We start from the raw sequence: 13,976 nt of genomic DNA, 5'->3' as shown, positions 1-13,976 counted from the left end.
ATGCACATAATGCACGTGGAGGGAACGAAGTGAATAACATCGATGAAATAGTTATAATGGATGAAGCGTGTGAACAGGTGAATGCACTGAATGACCGCGTTGCTCGGCTTGACACCTGCGGGACCCAAGGACCGGGTGACTTTGTGGTGTTGGCACTGCCCGTGGCTGCACAAATACATGCCCCCGTCGACGTGATGGCCCAGGCACATCAGTGACTGGTGTGGAGGGTGACCCTGCGTCCCGATCCACCATAGGTGGAGGTTCCAAGACTGTCTGACCCCTCAGTGCAGGTGTCATGGACAGAGGAGTGCCCACATCAGAATCACTCACCCCTGACATATGGACCTGATGCACATCCAACTCGACATGGACATCAGAGTGGTCATCAGGGCTGGACTCATTGCCAGCCGAAGACAAGATGGACTGTAGCACATGTGGGTTTTCGTGGCCTACCATCCCACTACCCCGACTTGTGCCGAATTGCTGTAGTGATAACAACCCTGTGCCTGGCATGACAACACCATCCTCTGACTCCATTGCGTCATCATCTGAAAAGTATAGAGAAAAAAGGTCACTACACATGTTAGAAGCACACAACACACACAAATATAGACATCACACAGACACCAAACACATGAAGCAGACATGTCACACACAAAAGAGAACCTGCCATGCATGCTGGGTCAACTTGACATTGCTTCTGTGATTAGGCATGTAGAAGGGTGTTCTATCGCTCTGAAGTGGGTCGATGCAGTGCAGCACATTTGTACGTTACTCACTATCCACATGTACAAGTACTTCATGATGTGTATCAGAAAATGTGAAGGCAGTGCAAGGTAAACTTCAGCCATCACGTGCAATGTGCATGCAATGGGTAGCATGGCTACAAGCAAACCACCCCTCCCCCCAAGTGCAAATGCAGGGATGCCTTGCATGGCATCAAAATGATGACCATAGACCTGTGTATTGACAGACAGTGTTGACTAGCATCAATTGCATCATGTGAGTCAAGTGACAACACAGCAGATGATGATGGGACAGTAAGCAGGACACATGATTAAACCTCAGGAGTACACCCATGTGTGAAGAAGACACTACACCAGTTGGGCAGAGTCATTGGCCATGAAACAGGCTGAGGCCTGTGACCCACACAGACTGTCACACCCTAAACATGTGTGCGACGCAGGACTGAGCCACAGTGGCCATGGGAAGGCTGATGAAATGCCATGCACATGTAGGCCACCCTGGACACGTACTACAATGATCATCCAGTCAAGGACACATAGGGGCATGCATGGAATCCACATGGAGCATGAATGGGCACTCATGTACCTGTGGGGCATCTGTCCTCTGCACAGTCCAAGTGAGACACCCTGCATCAAGTACAAAGGATGTACCCCACAGCATATGTCTGGCAGATTGGCTGGTGGAAGTTAGCATGTACACAGGACACATGAACAGGCAAGTACTCAACGGCAAAATTGAAGCAGACCAGTGCAAAGGTGAAATTGGGGTGCAGAGGGGGGGTGGAGGGGCAAGGGAGCATGCCTACGTGGAGTACCCGCATGCAGGCAGAGGACACATGCATGTCAGTCATGCTATGACATAGTACCAGGGCTCAGAGGAAGGTCAGCCCAGGCTAGATGCAGAAGGGCCAGTGAGCTGGAACATGGACCGGAGGGGCATCCTGGTGACCAGCATGTGAGTAGGGTGCAATAGTGGTGATGCGGACAGTCCCCGTCCACTCCACATGTCCACCATCTTGCAGAGCAGCCATGCATCAGTGAAGCATTGCATTACTTGCACATCAGAACCATGTACACATGACATGTAGTGGCAGACATGCACAAAACATCACACAAGTAAAACACACATGTCCTCAACAAACGCGCAGCAACACTCACTGGACTGGGCATCAAAGTCCGGCATCTCTCCAACTCCTTCGACCGATTCAGGTGGTATGAACTCTGCAACGAGTGACTCGTGCGGAGTGAGGTCTTCCTCCTCAGGTGCAGGCCCACTGCCAGTCACCAGAGTCAAGTTGTAATTTGAGGCACGCTTAGCCTTAGCGCTGCGTTTGAGGTCATTCCAACGCTTTTTGCACTCTTGCGCCGTGTGCCCCTCATGGCTGAATGCACTCACATGTTCCGCAACTTGCTTCCCGTGGGTATCACGGTGGGCAGCCGTAGTCTGACAATTAGGCCCCACTAGCATGTCACGGCTGTGGTCCCGCACGTAGCCCATGAGGACGTCCAGTTCCTGGTTGCAGAAAGGCTTCTTCCTCGACATGCAGGAGGTTGAGGCTGTGTGTGGGGTCCCAGCCTGTGCTGCAGGTGCAACCTTCCTCCTCTTGGATTGTGGCGCAGACCCTGGCTGGCAAATGCCGCCCTGAGAAGTATGGCCAGTGGCACCGGTGGATTGAGCCAAGGGAGTGGCAGGTGGAGTGACGACCAAAGGCCTGACTTGCGTCAGTGGCAGCTGGGTGCCATCTAATGGACCCTGTGCAGCAACATCCGCTGTGGCAGGGTCATTGACCGCGACTGTCCTGGTTGGCAGACTCAGAACCGGAGTGTTGTTGGCTGCATCTGCCCCTACACTTGCCAACACCCGGCTGGTCGGGGCAGCAGATGACATTACTGCCCCAGGGGCACGTTTCTCGGTCAGGGCAGCCCTGCTTGCACCTATGGTTTCCTTCCTGCCCTCTTGGAAATCTTCCAAGGACTCCTCAAGTGCTAACGCAGCCTGCGCTGGCAGACCCTGAGCCTGGGTGGTGGTGTCCACAGCTGCACCTGCAGCTACCACTACCCTTGGGCTCGTGGCAGTCGATGAAACGGACTGCCGGGTCACACGGGCGCCAGTGCCAGATGCAGAAGCTGCATCTCCAGGAACCACAGGGGGTGGTGGCATGACTGCACCGACACATGGCACAACACCGTGCACAAGTGGCGTACCCCTGCCTCTTCCCCCTCTGCGGGCCCCCTGGACACCCTGGAGTCCCCCTACTCCCTGGTCACCCTGGCCACGTCCCTGACCACGCCCGCCACGAGGAGGATGCCCAGCTGAGGGGCCCCTCACCTTTGGTGGCCTCCCAACCATGGCACAGATGGAGTAGTGCCGGCACAGATGGAGGAGTGCCAATGGGAGGTGTACACCACAATTGTCCTGGGCAATTGGGGTGAAGGGGGTGGTATGCAAAATGTTAACAGCACCCCTGCACCTGAAAGGCTGTATGTGACTCCGGTGATGTAGTGACGGGCCACGCAATGCTCAGGCACCCCAAAATTGCAGAAAAACCGTGCACGCAACCCCTGCAGCTTATGTGATGTTATGTTATTTTGCACTTATATAGTGCCTTATATACCATTGGTATGGTCTGAAGACGCTGGTAGGTTGAACGCCCTTGGGAACCGAAGTTCAGGTCAGTAGAGAGAGTAGGGAGAGTCAACGGCGCGTGTGCGCACCGGGTATGTGTGCAGCTGGTGCGGTATTCGTTAAATAGCTGCTTCTTAGCGGTAGGTGTGGTGGTTGAGGTCAGGGGTATGTGTTCGTTCTGGCAGGATTTATCCAGACCGACTGTGGCTGCGTTAGGCCTGAGAAGAACGCCTGGCTGGGGGGTGTGTAACCAGCAGTGTTTACTTAGAGTGATGGGGAGTAAGCGGGAGGTGTTGGTATGAGAACAGTTATACCGAATGGTGTCATAGTATCTCTGTGTTCTAGTTGAGTGGTGGTGTTAAAAAGAGAGTAAGCATGGGGTGTGATATGATGGGTTATATGCTCTTTCATACGTTCTCTGCATTCCAGACCATACTATGTACGACGCACAGTTCTATGCGCTTCTGTCCGTTCTATGGACTTTTATTCATTCCATGTGTCCCCGTCAGTGCAACACACTTCGATCTGCTCAATGCATTCATGCATTCCAGTCCGCTCCGCGTGCTCCTGACTGCCCCACGCATGCACTCCTGTCTGCCCCTCGCATGCACCCTGTCTGCGCCTGTACTTCGCGTTCACCCACCGTGCGCTGTCACCCGCTCCCCGCATTCTCCCACTCCCGGCACTCACCAGCTCCCTGCACTCACAAGCTCTGCACACTCATCCGCTCTATGCACTCATGCTTTCCCTGCATTCAACATTAGTATGCACTCATCAGCCCCTTAGAGTCATTTGTTAGTACGCAGTAGTCCAGTTCTATAAATTCATTTGCTCTCTAACCTCATCCGCTCTCTAGCCTCATCCGCTCTATGACCTCATCCACTCTACACGCTCCCCCACTCTACACACTCCCCCACTCTACACGCTCTCACACTCTCTACACACCCCCCCACTCTACACGCCCCCCATTCTACATGCCCCCCACTCTACACGCCCCCCCACTCTACACGCTCCCCCACTCTACACGCTCCCCCACTCTACACGCTCCTCCACTCTACACGCTCATACGTTCTGTGCAATCATCAGTTCAACATTCGCTTCTCTGTATTTATGCCCTCGTCCGCCATACGCGCTCGTCTGATATACATACCCAACCATTCTACATGCTCATCCGCTTATCATGTTCATCCATTCTATACCTTCATCCGATCCACATACTCATTCGATTTACACACTCGTTCGATCTTTTACGTATGACTAGGAGGCCGGCTGAGCTTGATCTTGAGTGGGAGCAAGACATGACTGCCAATTCTGAATGCCAGGGGGCAGCAATGGAGAACATCGCTGTGAGCATGGAGCGTGTGGCCCAATCCGTGCTCGCCCCTGCTAGGCAGGTGCTTCGGCCCGTTCGCTCAGGCTGGGCATGGCGGCCTCAGACAGGGCATGCCAGGTTGAAATGACTCTTCGTGAAGCAATTGCTGCTCACACAGAGGCACACATGGAGGCCCTGAGGGAGGAGTATGCTTCCCTCAGATCCACTCTGAGTGTCCTTCTGATGTCCCAGAGGGAGCGGTCAGAGGAGAGGTTTGCGCAGCTTGAGAGTACCATCTCGGCTGAGCTACATGCTTGCCAGGAGGTGCATCAGTTGTCCAGCCAGGCCTTGCAGGAGGAACTCCATGTTAAACGTGTTACCTTGCAAGAGGAAGCACGCGTATCACGTGAGGTTCTGCATGCAGACCTACGTGTCATCGCCGCACAGAACCAGGCCCACCCATCCGGCAGACTTGCTGCCAACGAGGGGAAAGCTGCGGCTAGGCATGGTCAGGCTCCTGTGACACGTCCTCCTTTCCAGGAAGAGCCAGACTTGGACGACGAGGTATCTTCCACATAGGTCGGGCTGTGCAGGCGTTGAGCCCATGGAGGTTTTTTTTTTTCCTCAACATCATCGCATGTGGGTGTTGAGCAGCACCCTGTACCTCCCCCCTCCTGGGTGCCTCCCTCCCCGGGTCGTATGTGGCAATTTTTGATTTTTCTTTTAGTTTAGTTAGTTAAGTTTCTATTTGATAGTTAATTTAATTAGGTAATGTAGGTTTTTGATAGTTAGTGTCATTAGTTAATATAGTTTAAAATTGCTTGTCTGTTGTGCGTTCAAACTTGTCTCGTGTATGTGTTTGCAGCTTGGGGTCCTGACTCGCATATGCCACTCCTGCTCCCCTTATCCACGGGCTCGCAAGGATGGTTCGGTGTAACAGCCTATTACACAAGGGCTTAGGACTGTCATATCTGTGGCATGTCTGCTGCTGTACTACTTGTGTTGACACCCCTAGTGGGGATGATAGGGGTGATTTTGACCGCAGTTCTTCCTATGCTAGATGGGTGGTTTCATGATTCATGTGTGCATTAATTGCTATACATTGTGTAGTGTGTTTCTTATCTTTGCTGTACATGTGCTTCATGCAATTCATGCTGTAGACAGTGGCTGACACACTTTGGCTGGGAAAGTTGCACTGATGGAGTGATTTCAGATGTACGTCTCTGACATGGTCCACTCATGACATGCCTGAGGAGACACACACAGGGAGATTTCATGCATTAATCATGTGTTTCCTGCCCTTTCTGCAGGGGGATGAGCCTCCAGACCACCTTTCCCAGCAGACATGGCCCATTGGATGTCTGGAAGCTGGCCACGTTCGGTGGTGCAGACATGCACATGTGTGCGCATGCAGAGCCACAGGGATTGCGCTCATACATCACACAGAAGCTGACGTGTTTCAAGGAACTCCACGAAAGGTGAGCAGCACAAGGGGGCCACACCACAGCCAACCGTCCACCAGGACAGTTGCACAGGCATGCTAAGTAGCACCACTGACGGTGAGCTTGGACAGATATTGGTGTTGAAGCGCACAGTACAGCTAAGATGCTTTGGTGGAGTAATGGGTAGTTGATGGGGAAGTTGTCAGGGGCACATGCAGGGGCAGTGGCACATATCCTCCGGTCCAACATGGTCCATTGAGGCAGTTGTATTAGGCATGTAGCGTTCCAAGACAGGGAAAGAAGCAGCTCACAGGGACAGACAGTGAGGGAGAGACTCGTGTGCAGTGCATTTCATTTACAGGTTTGAATTGCCACATGCACTACCTACTTTATTTAGGTTATGCTGGAACACGACTTGTACTAAAGTCGTACCTTGCTAAATGCGTCTGGATGCTTACCCAGGGAACATTGGATGTTGTGTGAATCTTGACACATTGGTCTTAGATTTGCCACGCATCCACCGGCGCATTACTTACTGCATTGACTATGTATGAACCATCACGGGGGGAATCTTACGTATGGGTACAAAGCACCACACCAGATAGTTAGTAGAGTATCTTGTTACTTTGGGGCATGCATGGTGGTGTGTGTGTGTGTGTTATGGGCACACAAAGATTAGTGACTCTGGCTCTCTTTGCAGCATTGAACTGCTCATGTTACCGGACCTGAGAGTGCACAGGCAGGAGGCCAGCACTCACCCCAGAGATAAGTTTCTCTTTGACTTCAATTTGAGTAATTTGTACCATGTGCATGATGTACACGTTTGGTCTGATTGTGTATGTGTTAATGTGATTATTATGTTTTTGTACATTCCCTACTTTCCCTTGTCAATCCTACTCCCCTCTCCTGCCCCTCATTCCGGTTATCCAGTATACCAATGCCTGTCCCGACTGCATATCCCTGACCCTCCTTCCTCATCAGGGTCTCAGAGGCCTGTGTGAGTTTGACCTTGCAGGCACCCAGACCACGGTGGAGGTGGTTGGTTCGTGCCACACCTGCGTCTGTACACGGGAGCTGTGACAGTACACATCAGTTCGTGGTGCATCATTCCATATTATGTACCACACATGGAAAACATCCTGTTGTGACATTTTTTACTGTGCTACCTTGGTTGTTCCATCATTGTGCTAGTACTTGGGCTTTGTGACGTACTGCTACTTCAAGTCATCTACTGGAGGCTCTTCTGGTTTGTTTTGCTGCCTGCAGGCTTTTTGCTTGGCTTATGTGTTGGCCTGCTTTGGGTTCTCTTTGATTTATTGTTTTTGCAAGTCAAGGTGGCCTCTGAGGGTGCTGGACACTTTTTACACGCAAGGTGGAAGATGGAGACAAAGGGGGAGGGTGATCCTGTGGCCAGGTGAACTTCAAGGATGAAGGCTACATACCCCATGCGCAGTTGTTCAGTGGGTCATGGTGATATGTGAGGGAGGGGGGTGTATTTTGTTGTTGGACAGTTACCTTGCCCCACAGTGTGATGGGCACCCTGACATTGTAATTGTGGTATCCTATGTACATGATGTATTCTGCTGATCAATGGCTGTTCATGTGTTGTGTTTACCTTTCAGGTGTGAGGCTATAGTTGTGGTTTGACATGCTGGGGTGTACACCTGGGCAATGTTCACATGTGATGAGGACACTGATGGTCACTTGATTGCATATGCATGTATTGAGTGCATGTCTCTACTGACACACACACTCACACTATGATCCACAACATGTACAACCACCCTTCCATGTCCACATGTGCACACAGTTAGCCTTCTGGGGACCACTGTGTCCCTGCAGCACATGATCTATGACCATCTGTGGATCCTGTACATGCGTGATTTGTTTTTTTATTTAGTTTGTCATTTTCATGTGATGCTCAGGGTGTGCATCACACACAATGACTGGTCACTATGCTGTGTGCTGAGCAGTGTGTTGCAGGAGATGGACACAGCACACGTATTATGCAGTGTTTATTTTGCCGTGCACAATGTGCATGTTAACAGGTATTCATTGTTATGTTCAAGCTACAACTGTTGTTATGCATTTGGGTATGACTTGCTTTGTGTGGAAGGTTGTTGGTCAGTCATTTCATCTGATTCCATGTCAGGCATCATCGTCTGACGCCACTTTGCATTTTTCACATGTCAATGTGTACATTATTGCTATTGTGTTGGTGTTTTGCTATTGCTTGCCATGTCATGTTGTGGTTTTGGTGGCTTTGTGTGACATACCAGTGATTGTCATGGCCTGTTTTGCAAGTCTGTGTGATACACACCTTGCATGTGTACCTTTTGGTCACACAGGATTGGTTAGGTTTGAGTAGCTAGGGATGCACACAATGTGGCACTTCCATGGCAACATTCTCAGGGTGGTAAGGTTGTGACAGTTGACTGTCTCTTTGTCATCATCGATTGTCACCTGGTATGTGCCAGGCCTATGTGCACTCTGCAGGGGTGGGAGTTTAGGTGAAAAATGTGGCCACAAGCTGGGTCCGGGCTGCCTCGCCACTTGCCCTATCCTCTCCCATGGGCAGCGTTGTAGTGCCTGTGGTTGGGGATGTGGGGGCACCACCATGTCCACCGGTACGCCCTGCCATGTTGCAACATTGTGCAGGACACATGCTGCCACAATGATCCTCAACACTACTGGGGGTGCATAGAGTAGCTGGCCGCCAGAGCGGTCAAGGGAGCGGAAGCGTGATTTGAGCACTCCGAATGTGCGCTCCACTATGGCCCTGGTTGCATATGGGCAGCGTTGTATCTTACCTGGGGTGGTGTGGTGGGGTTCCGGATTGGCATCATCATGTGGTTGCTCAGAGGGTAGGCACTGTCCCCTGGAGAGGTGATAATGGTTGTGATTATTGGGGTTTGTGTATTTGTCTGTGTGTGACATGAATGCATGTGCACGGGCATTTGTACTCACCTAGGAGCCATGTGTCGCCATGCTGCCCAGCTTCCAGGGCCCGGCTCAGGGCGGACATTCTGAATATGAAACTGTCATGGGTGGAGCCAGGGTAGTTTGCATAGACAGAGGTGATGATTCCCTTGGCATCGCATACCACCTGCACGTTGATGGAATGCCAGTGCTTGCGGTTTCGGTAGATGTGCTCGGAGGCCCTAGGTGGACGTAGGTCCACATGGGTGCAATCTATGGCACCGAGCACTTTGGGGAAGTGTTCCACCCTGTAAAAGTCCTGAACAACGGCCTGCCTTTCTGCGGGTGTTCTGGGCATGTATATGTGCCTGCGGACTGAGGGGCGCGCAGTCATGATTGCCAACACCTGGTGTAGGCAGCGTGACTCCGTGGCCTGTGAGACCCCCCCCCCCACTATGGCAGTAGTCCGCTGAAATGACCCAGTGGCCAAAAAATGCAGGACATTGAGCTCCTTCTCCAAGGGGCTCAATGCTTGGGAGCAGAGGGTGGGTGATGTATGGTCATCTTCCCACTCCCTGACCAGGTCTAGGATGATACGAGGTGGAAACCTTTACCTGCCATAGACCTGATTGTCAGGCATCCCAAAAAGGCTTGTCCGGGGGGAAGAAATGCGGGCCCTGGCTATTCTCCTCCTCCTGCGGTGTCCCACGATCAGTGCTGCGACAAATGGGGCATTCATCGTAGCGGTATGTACGTGTTTGTTGTTTGTGCGCACTTTTATACTGTGTGCGGGGGCGCTTCCGCCTGCCTTCCTGTGGCGGATGTGTTGGCACCTGTGCGCGTCTTTTAGCGTGCGCTTGTTTCCCGTATTCAAATCCATGAATACGAGTTGTTCGCGTGCGTGTGGGCGTTCCGTGTATTTCCCTACAGTACTTCCCCAGTTACACCTTCTTTTTCATGCGTTGTTCCCCATTCCGTGCGTTACGCCCCGTGTCCCGCCCCCTTTTTGGTATGTGCGCAGGCGTTGTGCGCTTTCCCTGTGCGTGTCGTGCACAGCGTTCGGGATGTTGCAATTACTTGTGCGCCCGTGTGCGTCACGCACGGGTTTGGCGCACATCCCGAGAAAAACACGCGCAGAGACTTCCATGAAACGCACGCGTGCGCGTGTGCTTCCTTTTTCACGCTTGCGCCTGCTTGCGCCACTTTTTTCGGTGCACATTTGTTCCATGAATCGGCCCCTCAGTGTATTCGTTAAAAAAGTCAGATAGTAGGTGGATTTGTGCGCCAGCAACACTGATCAATCAGTAGCTACAGGGGGCCTACTCTACAAAGTACAGGGCTATGTGTCTCAAGTGAATCTGGTGCATTGCGAAAAATTAATCACCCATGCACCGTTTTCATAATTGCAGTTGGCGAACAAGGGAGATTCTGGGAGGAGGAGAAGAAGGTGGAAGTTGAGCCCGCACTGTTTAATGCACAAGAGGGTGAAGAGATTAAATCATCACGTCAGCAACAAAGATAGCAATCCACAAGTGATGATGAACAAGATTGTTTCCTGAAAATTCCCCACCTCTGAAGGCCATGACACATATAATGCTCCATCGCCTGATTCAAGACTGAGAGTCAGACACCTCTTCTTTGAGGATTCTAAGGATAGTGAGGATGCAGCAAGACAGAATGCGAGAATTCAGGTATCGACAAACCTGTGCAATTTACAAGTGCAATCCATGCTTTAGACCCTCTCTGGGCACCAGTGTAATGTCTTTTCTAAAACACATTCAAGTGGTAATAAAGATTTTCAGTCAGTCACATCAATCCCACTGGCATTTCTGTCAAAGGGACCCATAAAGCATCCACTACAATGTGCACTGAGCAGACCAAGTGATGGAGGAAAGGTTAGGGCCCGTCTCAGGCCTTAAAAATAAACTGGGTATGTGGGTATTTTACATAACAAAAAGCAACAAGCACATCTTGCCACCTTCCATGTATGCAATAAAGTGTGTTGCAAGGGTATCCAGAAAGTGGCAGCCAGCACAGTCCACCTGTGTGCTTTATTTTCAACAGTGGCTGTGCTGCCTGCCTCTGAGCAGGAGGATGTCTTCACACGATGCACTTTTTTGTATGCAGAGCCCTTTGGGCTCTACAACCAACATAGCACATAATAATGGGAGGCGGCCGGGAGCCAGAGTTCTGGCTCTGATGCATCTCATTTTTGCGCTAATAGCATAGAGACACTAACCAACAGGATGTGATTCCTCTCCTGTCATTCAGCGTGTCCACACTGCAGAGAGGAGAGGAGGGCAATCGGGTCCTCTGTCGTGGTGCGGATTGTGGTGAGAGTGAGCAGGTACATTTTTTAATATAATATGTATATGTGTATGCATGAAGGTATATACACATACAAATGTATATTGGTGTGTTTGTTTTTATGTTTGTGTGCATGCAAGGAGTTGTATGAATGATGTATGAATGTGTGGGTAAAAGTGTTGTATGTCAGCCTGTGTGAGTGTGCATGTGAAAGGGTAGTGAGATCACACAATTTGGAGATGGGTCATGCCAACCCCTTGTGGAGGCTGCTGGGGGCATGGCATTTGTTTTGCTTTACCTATGATACACAGTAAACATACTTTACTATGCATCAAAAGTAAAGCAAACATGAACTGTAAGCCAGTCCAGCTACGTATTACCACTTACCATGTTTGCTTTACCCCTGATACACATTTACTGTGCATCAAGGGTAAAACAAATATGGAATGTGTTATTTCATGGCTAGACTGGCCTACATTCAATGCTGGCCAGTCTTGCTATGTAATAAGCAGGCAAACATGATTGGTGTTATTATATGCTTACACTGGCCTACATTAAATATAGGCCAGTCTAGCCATGTAATAAAAAGTAACATGTTTGCTTTTATTTATTTATTTATACACTTCTAAAGTGCACCTTCAGCAACAGGGGCATCAGGATGCTACTGGTAAGAAAGGACTGGAAATTAAGACCGGGGCTTCATAGAAGAAAACACAACAGAAAAGAAATTAAAACTAAAACACAAAAGTCTTCAAGGCTCGGCGGAAGGTAAGATGATCTTGTAACACACACGTTACCCTTGATGCACAGTAATCTGCATCAAGGGTAAAACAAACATGATAAGGGTTATTACATGGCTAATTACACTTAATTTTGCTTTACCCTTGATGCACAGTAGTTAAGGCCATGCTACATTAAGAAAGTATTCATGCCACATTAACAAAGTATATTTAGACAGTAACTACTAATAGTGTCAGCCAGCATAACTAACTAAATACATTCTTATATAGCGCAACACTAATCCACTAACTACTTTCTTAAAATGGTATGGCATTTTTTACTGGCCATCAAGGGTAAAGCAAACATGATAAGTGTAATTACATGGCTGGATTGGCCATTCTAGCCATGTAATAATGCTTATCATGTTTGCTTTACCCTTGGTGCACAGTACAGTGCATTAGGGTAAAGCACACGATAAGTATTATTACATGTTGTGAAGGCATCACAAAGCAAGACACAGAGCACAGATTCAAAGGTCAAACAGAAATGATTTATTAACTCAAATGATTTATTAACTCAAATGTCAGGCTGGTAGAAGGATAACTTGCCCTACGCTAAGGCAGGATTTCCCTACCTGAACGAAACTAAAGAAAGTCTAAGTCAAAGCATTCAACTTAAAAGTCTATCCCTGTCCAAAGCCTGTACTTGCCCTCACAACCTAAGCTAAACAATGTGTAAGGATGTCAATAGTAAAATAAATAGTTATTAACACAAAGTTCTGAGCTTCTTCCAGCTCTTAGCTTCCTTTTCAGCTCCCCTTCCCCGAGTTCAAGAAAGCTCCACAAAAGTCTCAAGATTACCTTTCTCAAGTTCAATGCAATATAGTTCCACACAATCCTCGGGAATCCCTTCCCTAAGACTTCAACGTAGCAACTTTTAATTGTTTCTGGTTTTCAACACAACTCCAGGTAAATTTGACCCTGCTTCTGGATTGCATCAACAGTTCACTTATATTGCTCCTTCTTGGTGTGTTTCACAATGTCTCTGGTTTTTACCATTTAGGGCTCTCTCGTCTAGGCACAGCTGTCAGATCACACGGCCCACCCATCACAGGTCACGCAACCGGGATCTCTAGGCTCTTCAGCCCACACTGGATGTTCTGCATGTGTCCTGTGCTCCAATTCACATGATCTTAGCTTCTCTTTGTCAGCCTCTTGGCTTTATGTGCAACTTTACACTCTCCTGGCTTCTCCTGGTCAGCCTCTTGGCTTTGCCACAATGCGTTGCACGCCTTATGCCAATCTTTGGCCTTGCCACATTATCTCCATTCAGAAAGTTCACTTTTAGTTAGTGGTCTTATTGATTTCCCACCGTTCTGTCGCACTCTTTTTCATAGGTTGTTTTCAAACGGGCACTTTCCCTTGTTATTTTCTTCAGCTAAGAGACTTGCCCACAAAGTTTCATTCAACTCAGTATTCAATGTGCATGATTAGCTTGCTGCAAGTTTTCATTCAGTTCGGTATTCAATATGCTTAATTTAACTTTGCTTCAAGTTTCATTCAGTTCGATATTCAGCTTTGCTTCATACAGCACTTTGTTACTCATGCGTAGCCACTAGGAACGCCCCGGCTTCGAGTGCAATTTCCCTGCACTCACCAACCTCAGCATTCCTCTCTGGTGGCTCCCCTGCTTCTTCTCTGCTTCACAGGCTGGCAGGCTGATCTCTGCGAGCCCCACTTCCCAGCACATGCCAGCAGCTCTGCTCCTCTTTCCTGGTGGCGGACAGCATCCTTTCTTCTTTCTTCCTTTTTCTGCAGCTCCAGCTGCTTCACAGAGGCTCCCACACCTGTTGAGTCTAATGGCCACTTCATTTTGGGCTCCTCAGGTCCTCTGGGACTTCTGCC

The sequence above is a fragment of the Ambystoma mexicanum genome, chromosome 5p, assembly GCF_040938575.1.
Source record: "Ambystoma mexicanum isolate Mex_15411 chromosome 5p, UKY_AmexF1_1, whole genome shotgun sequence".
NCBI lineage: Eukaryota > Metazoa > Chordata > Amphibia > Caudata > Ambystomatidae > Ambystoma > Ambystoma mexicanum.
The sequence above is the reverse complement of the archived record's forward strand: the minus strand, read 5'-3'. Positions refer to the sequence as shown.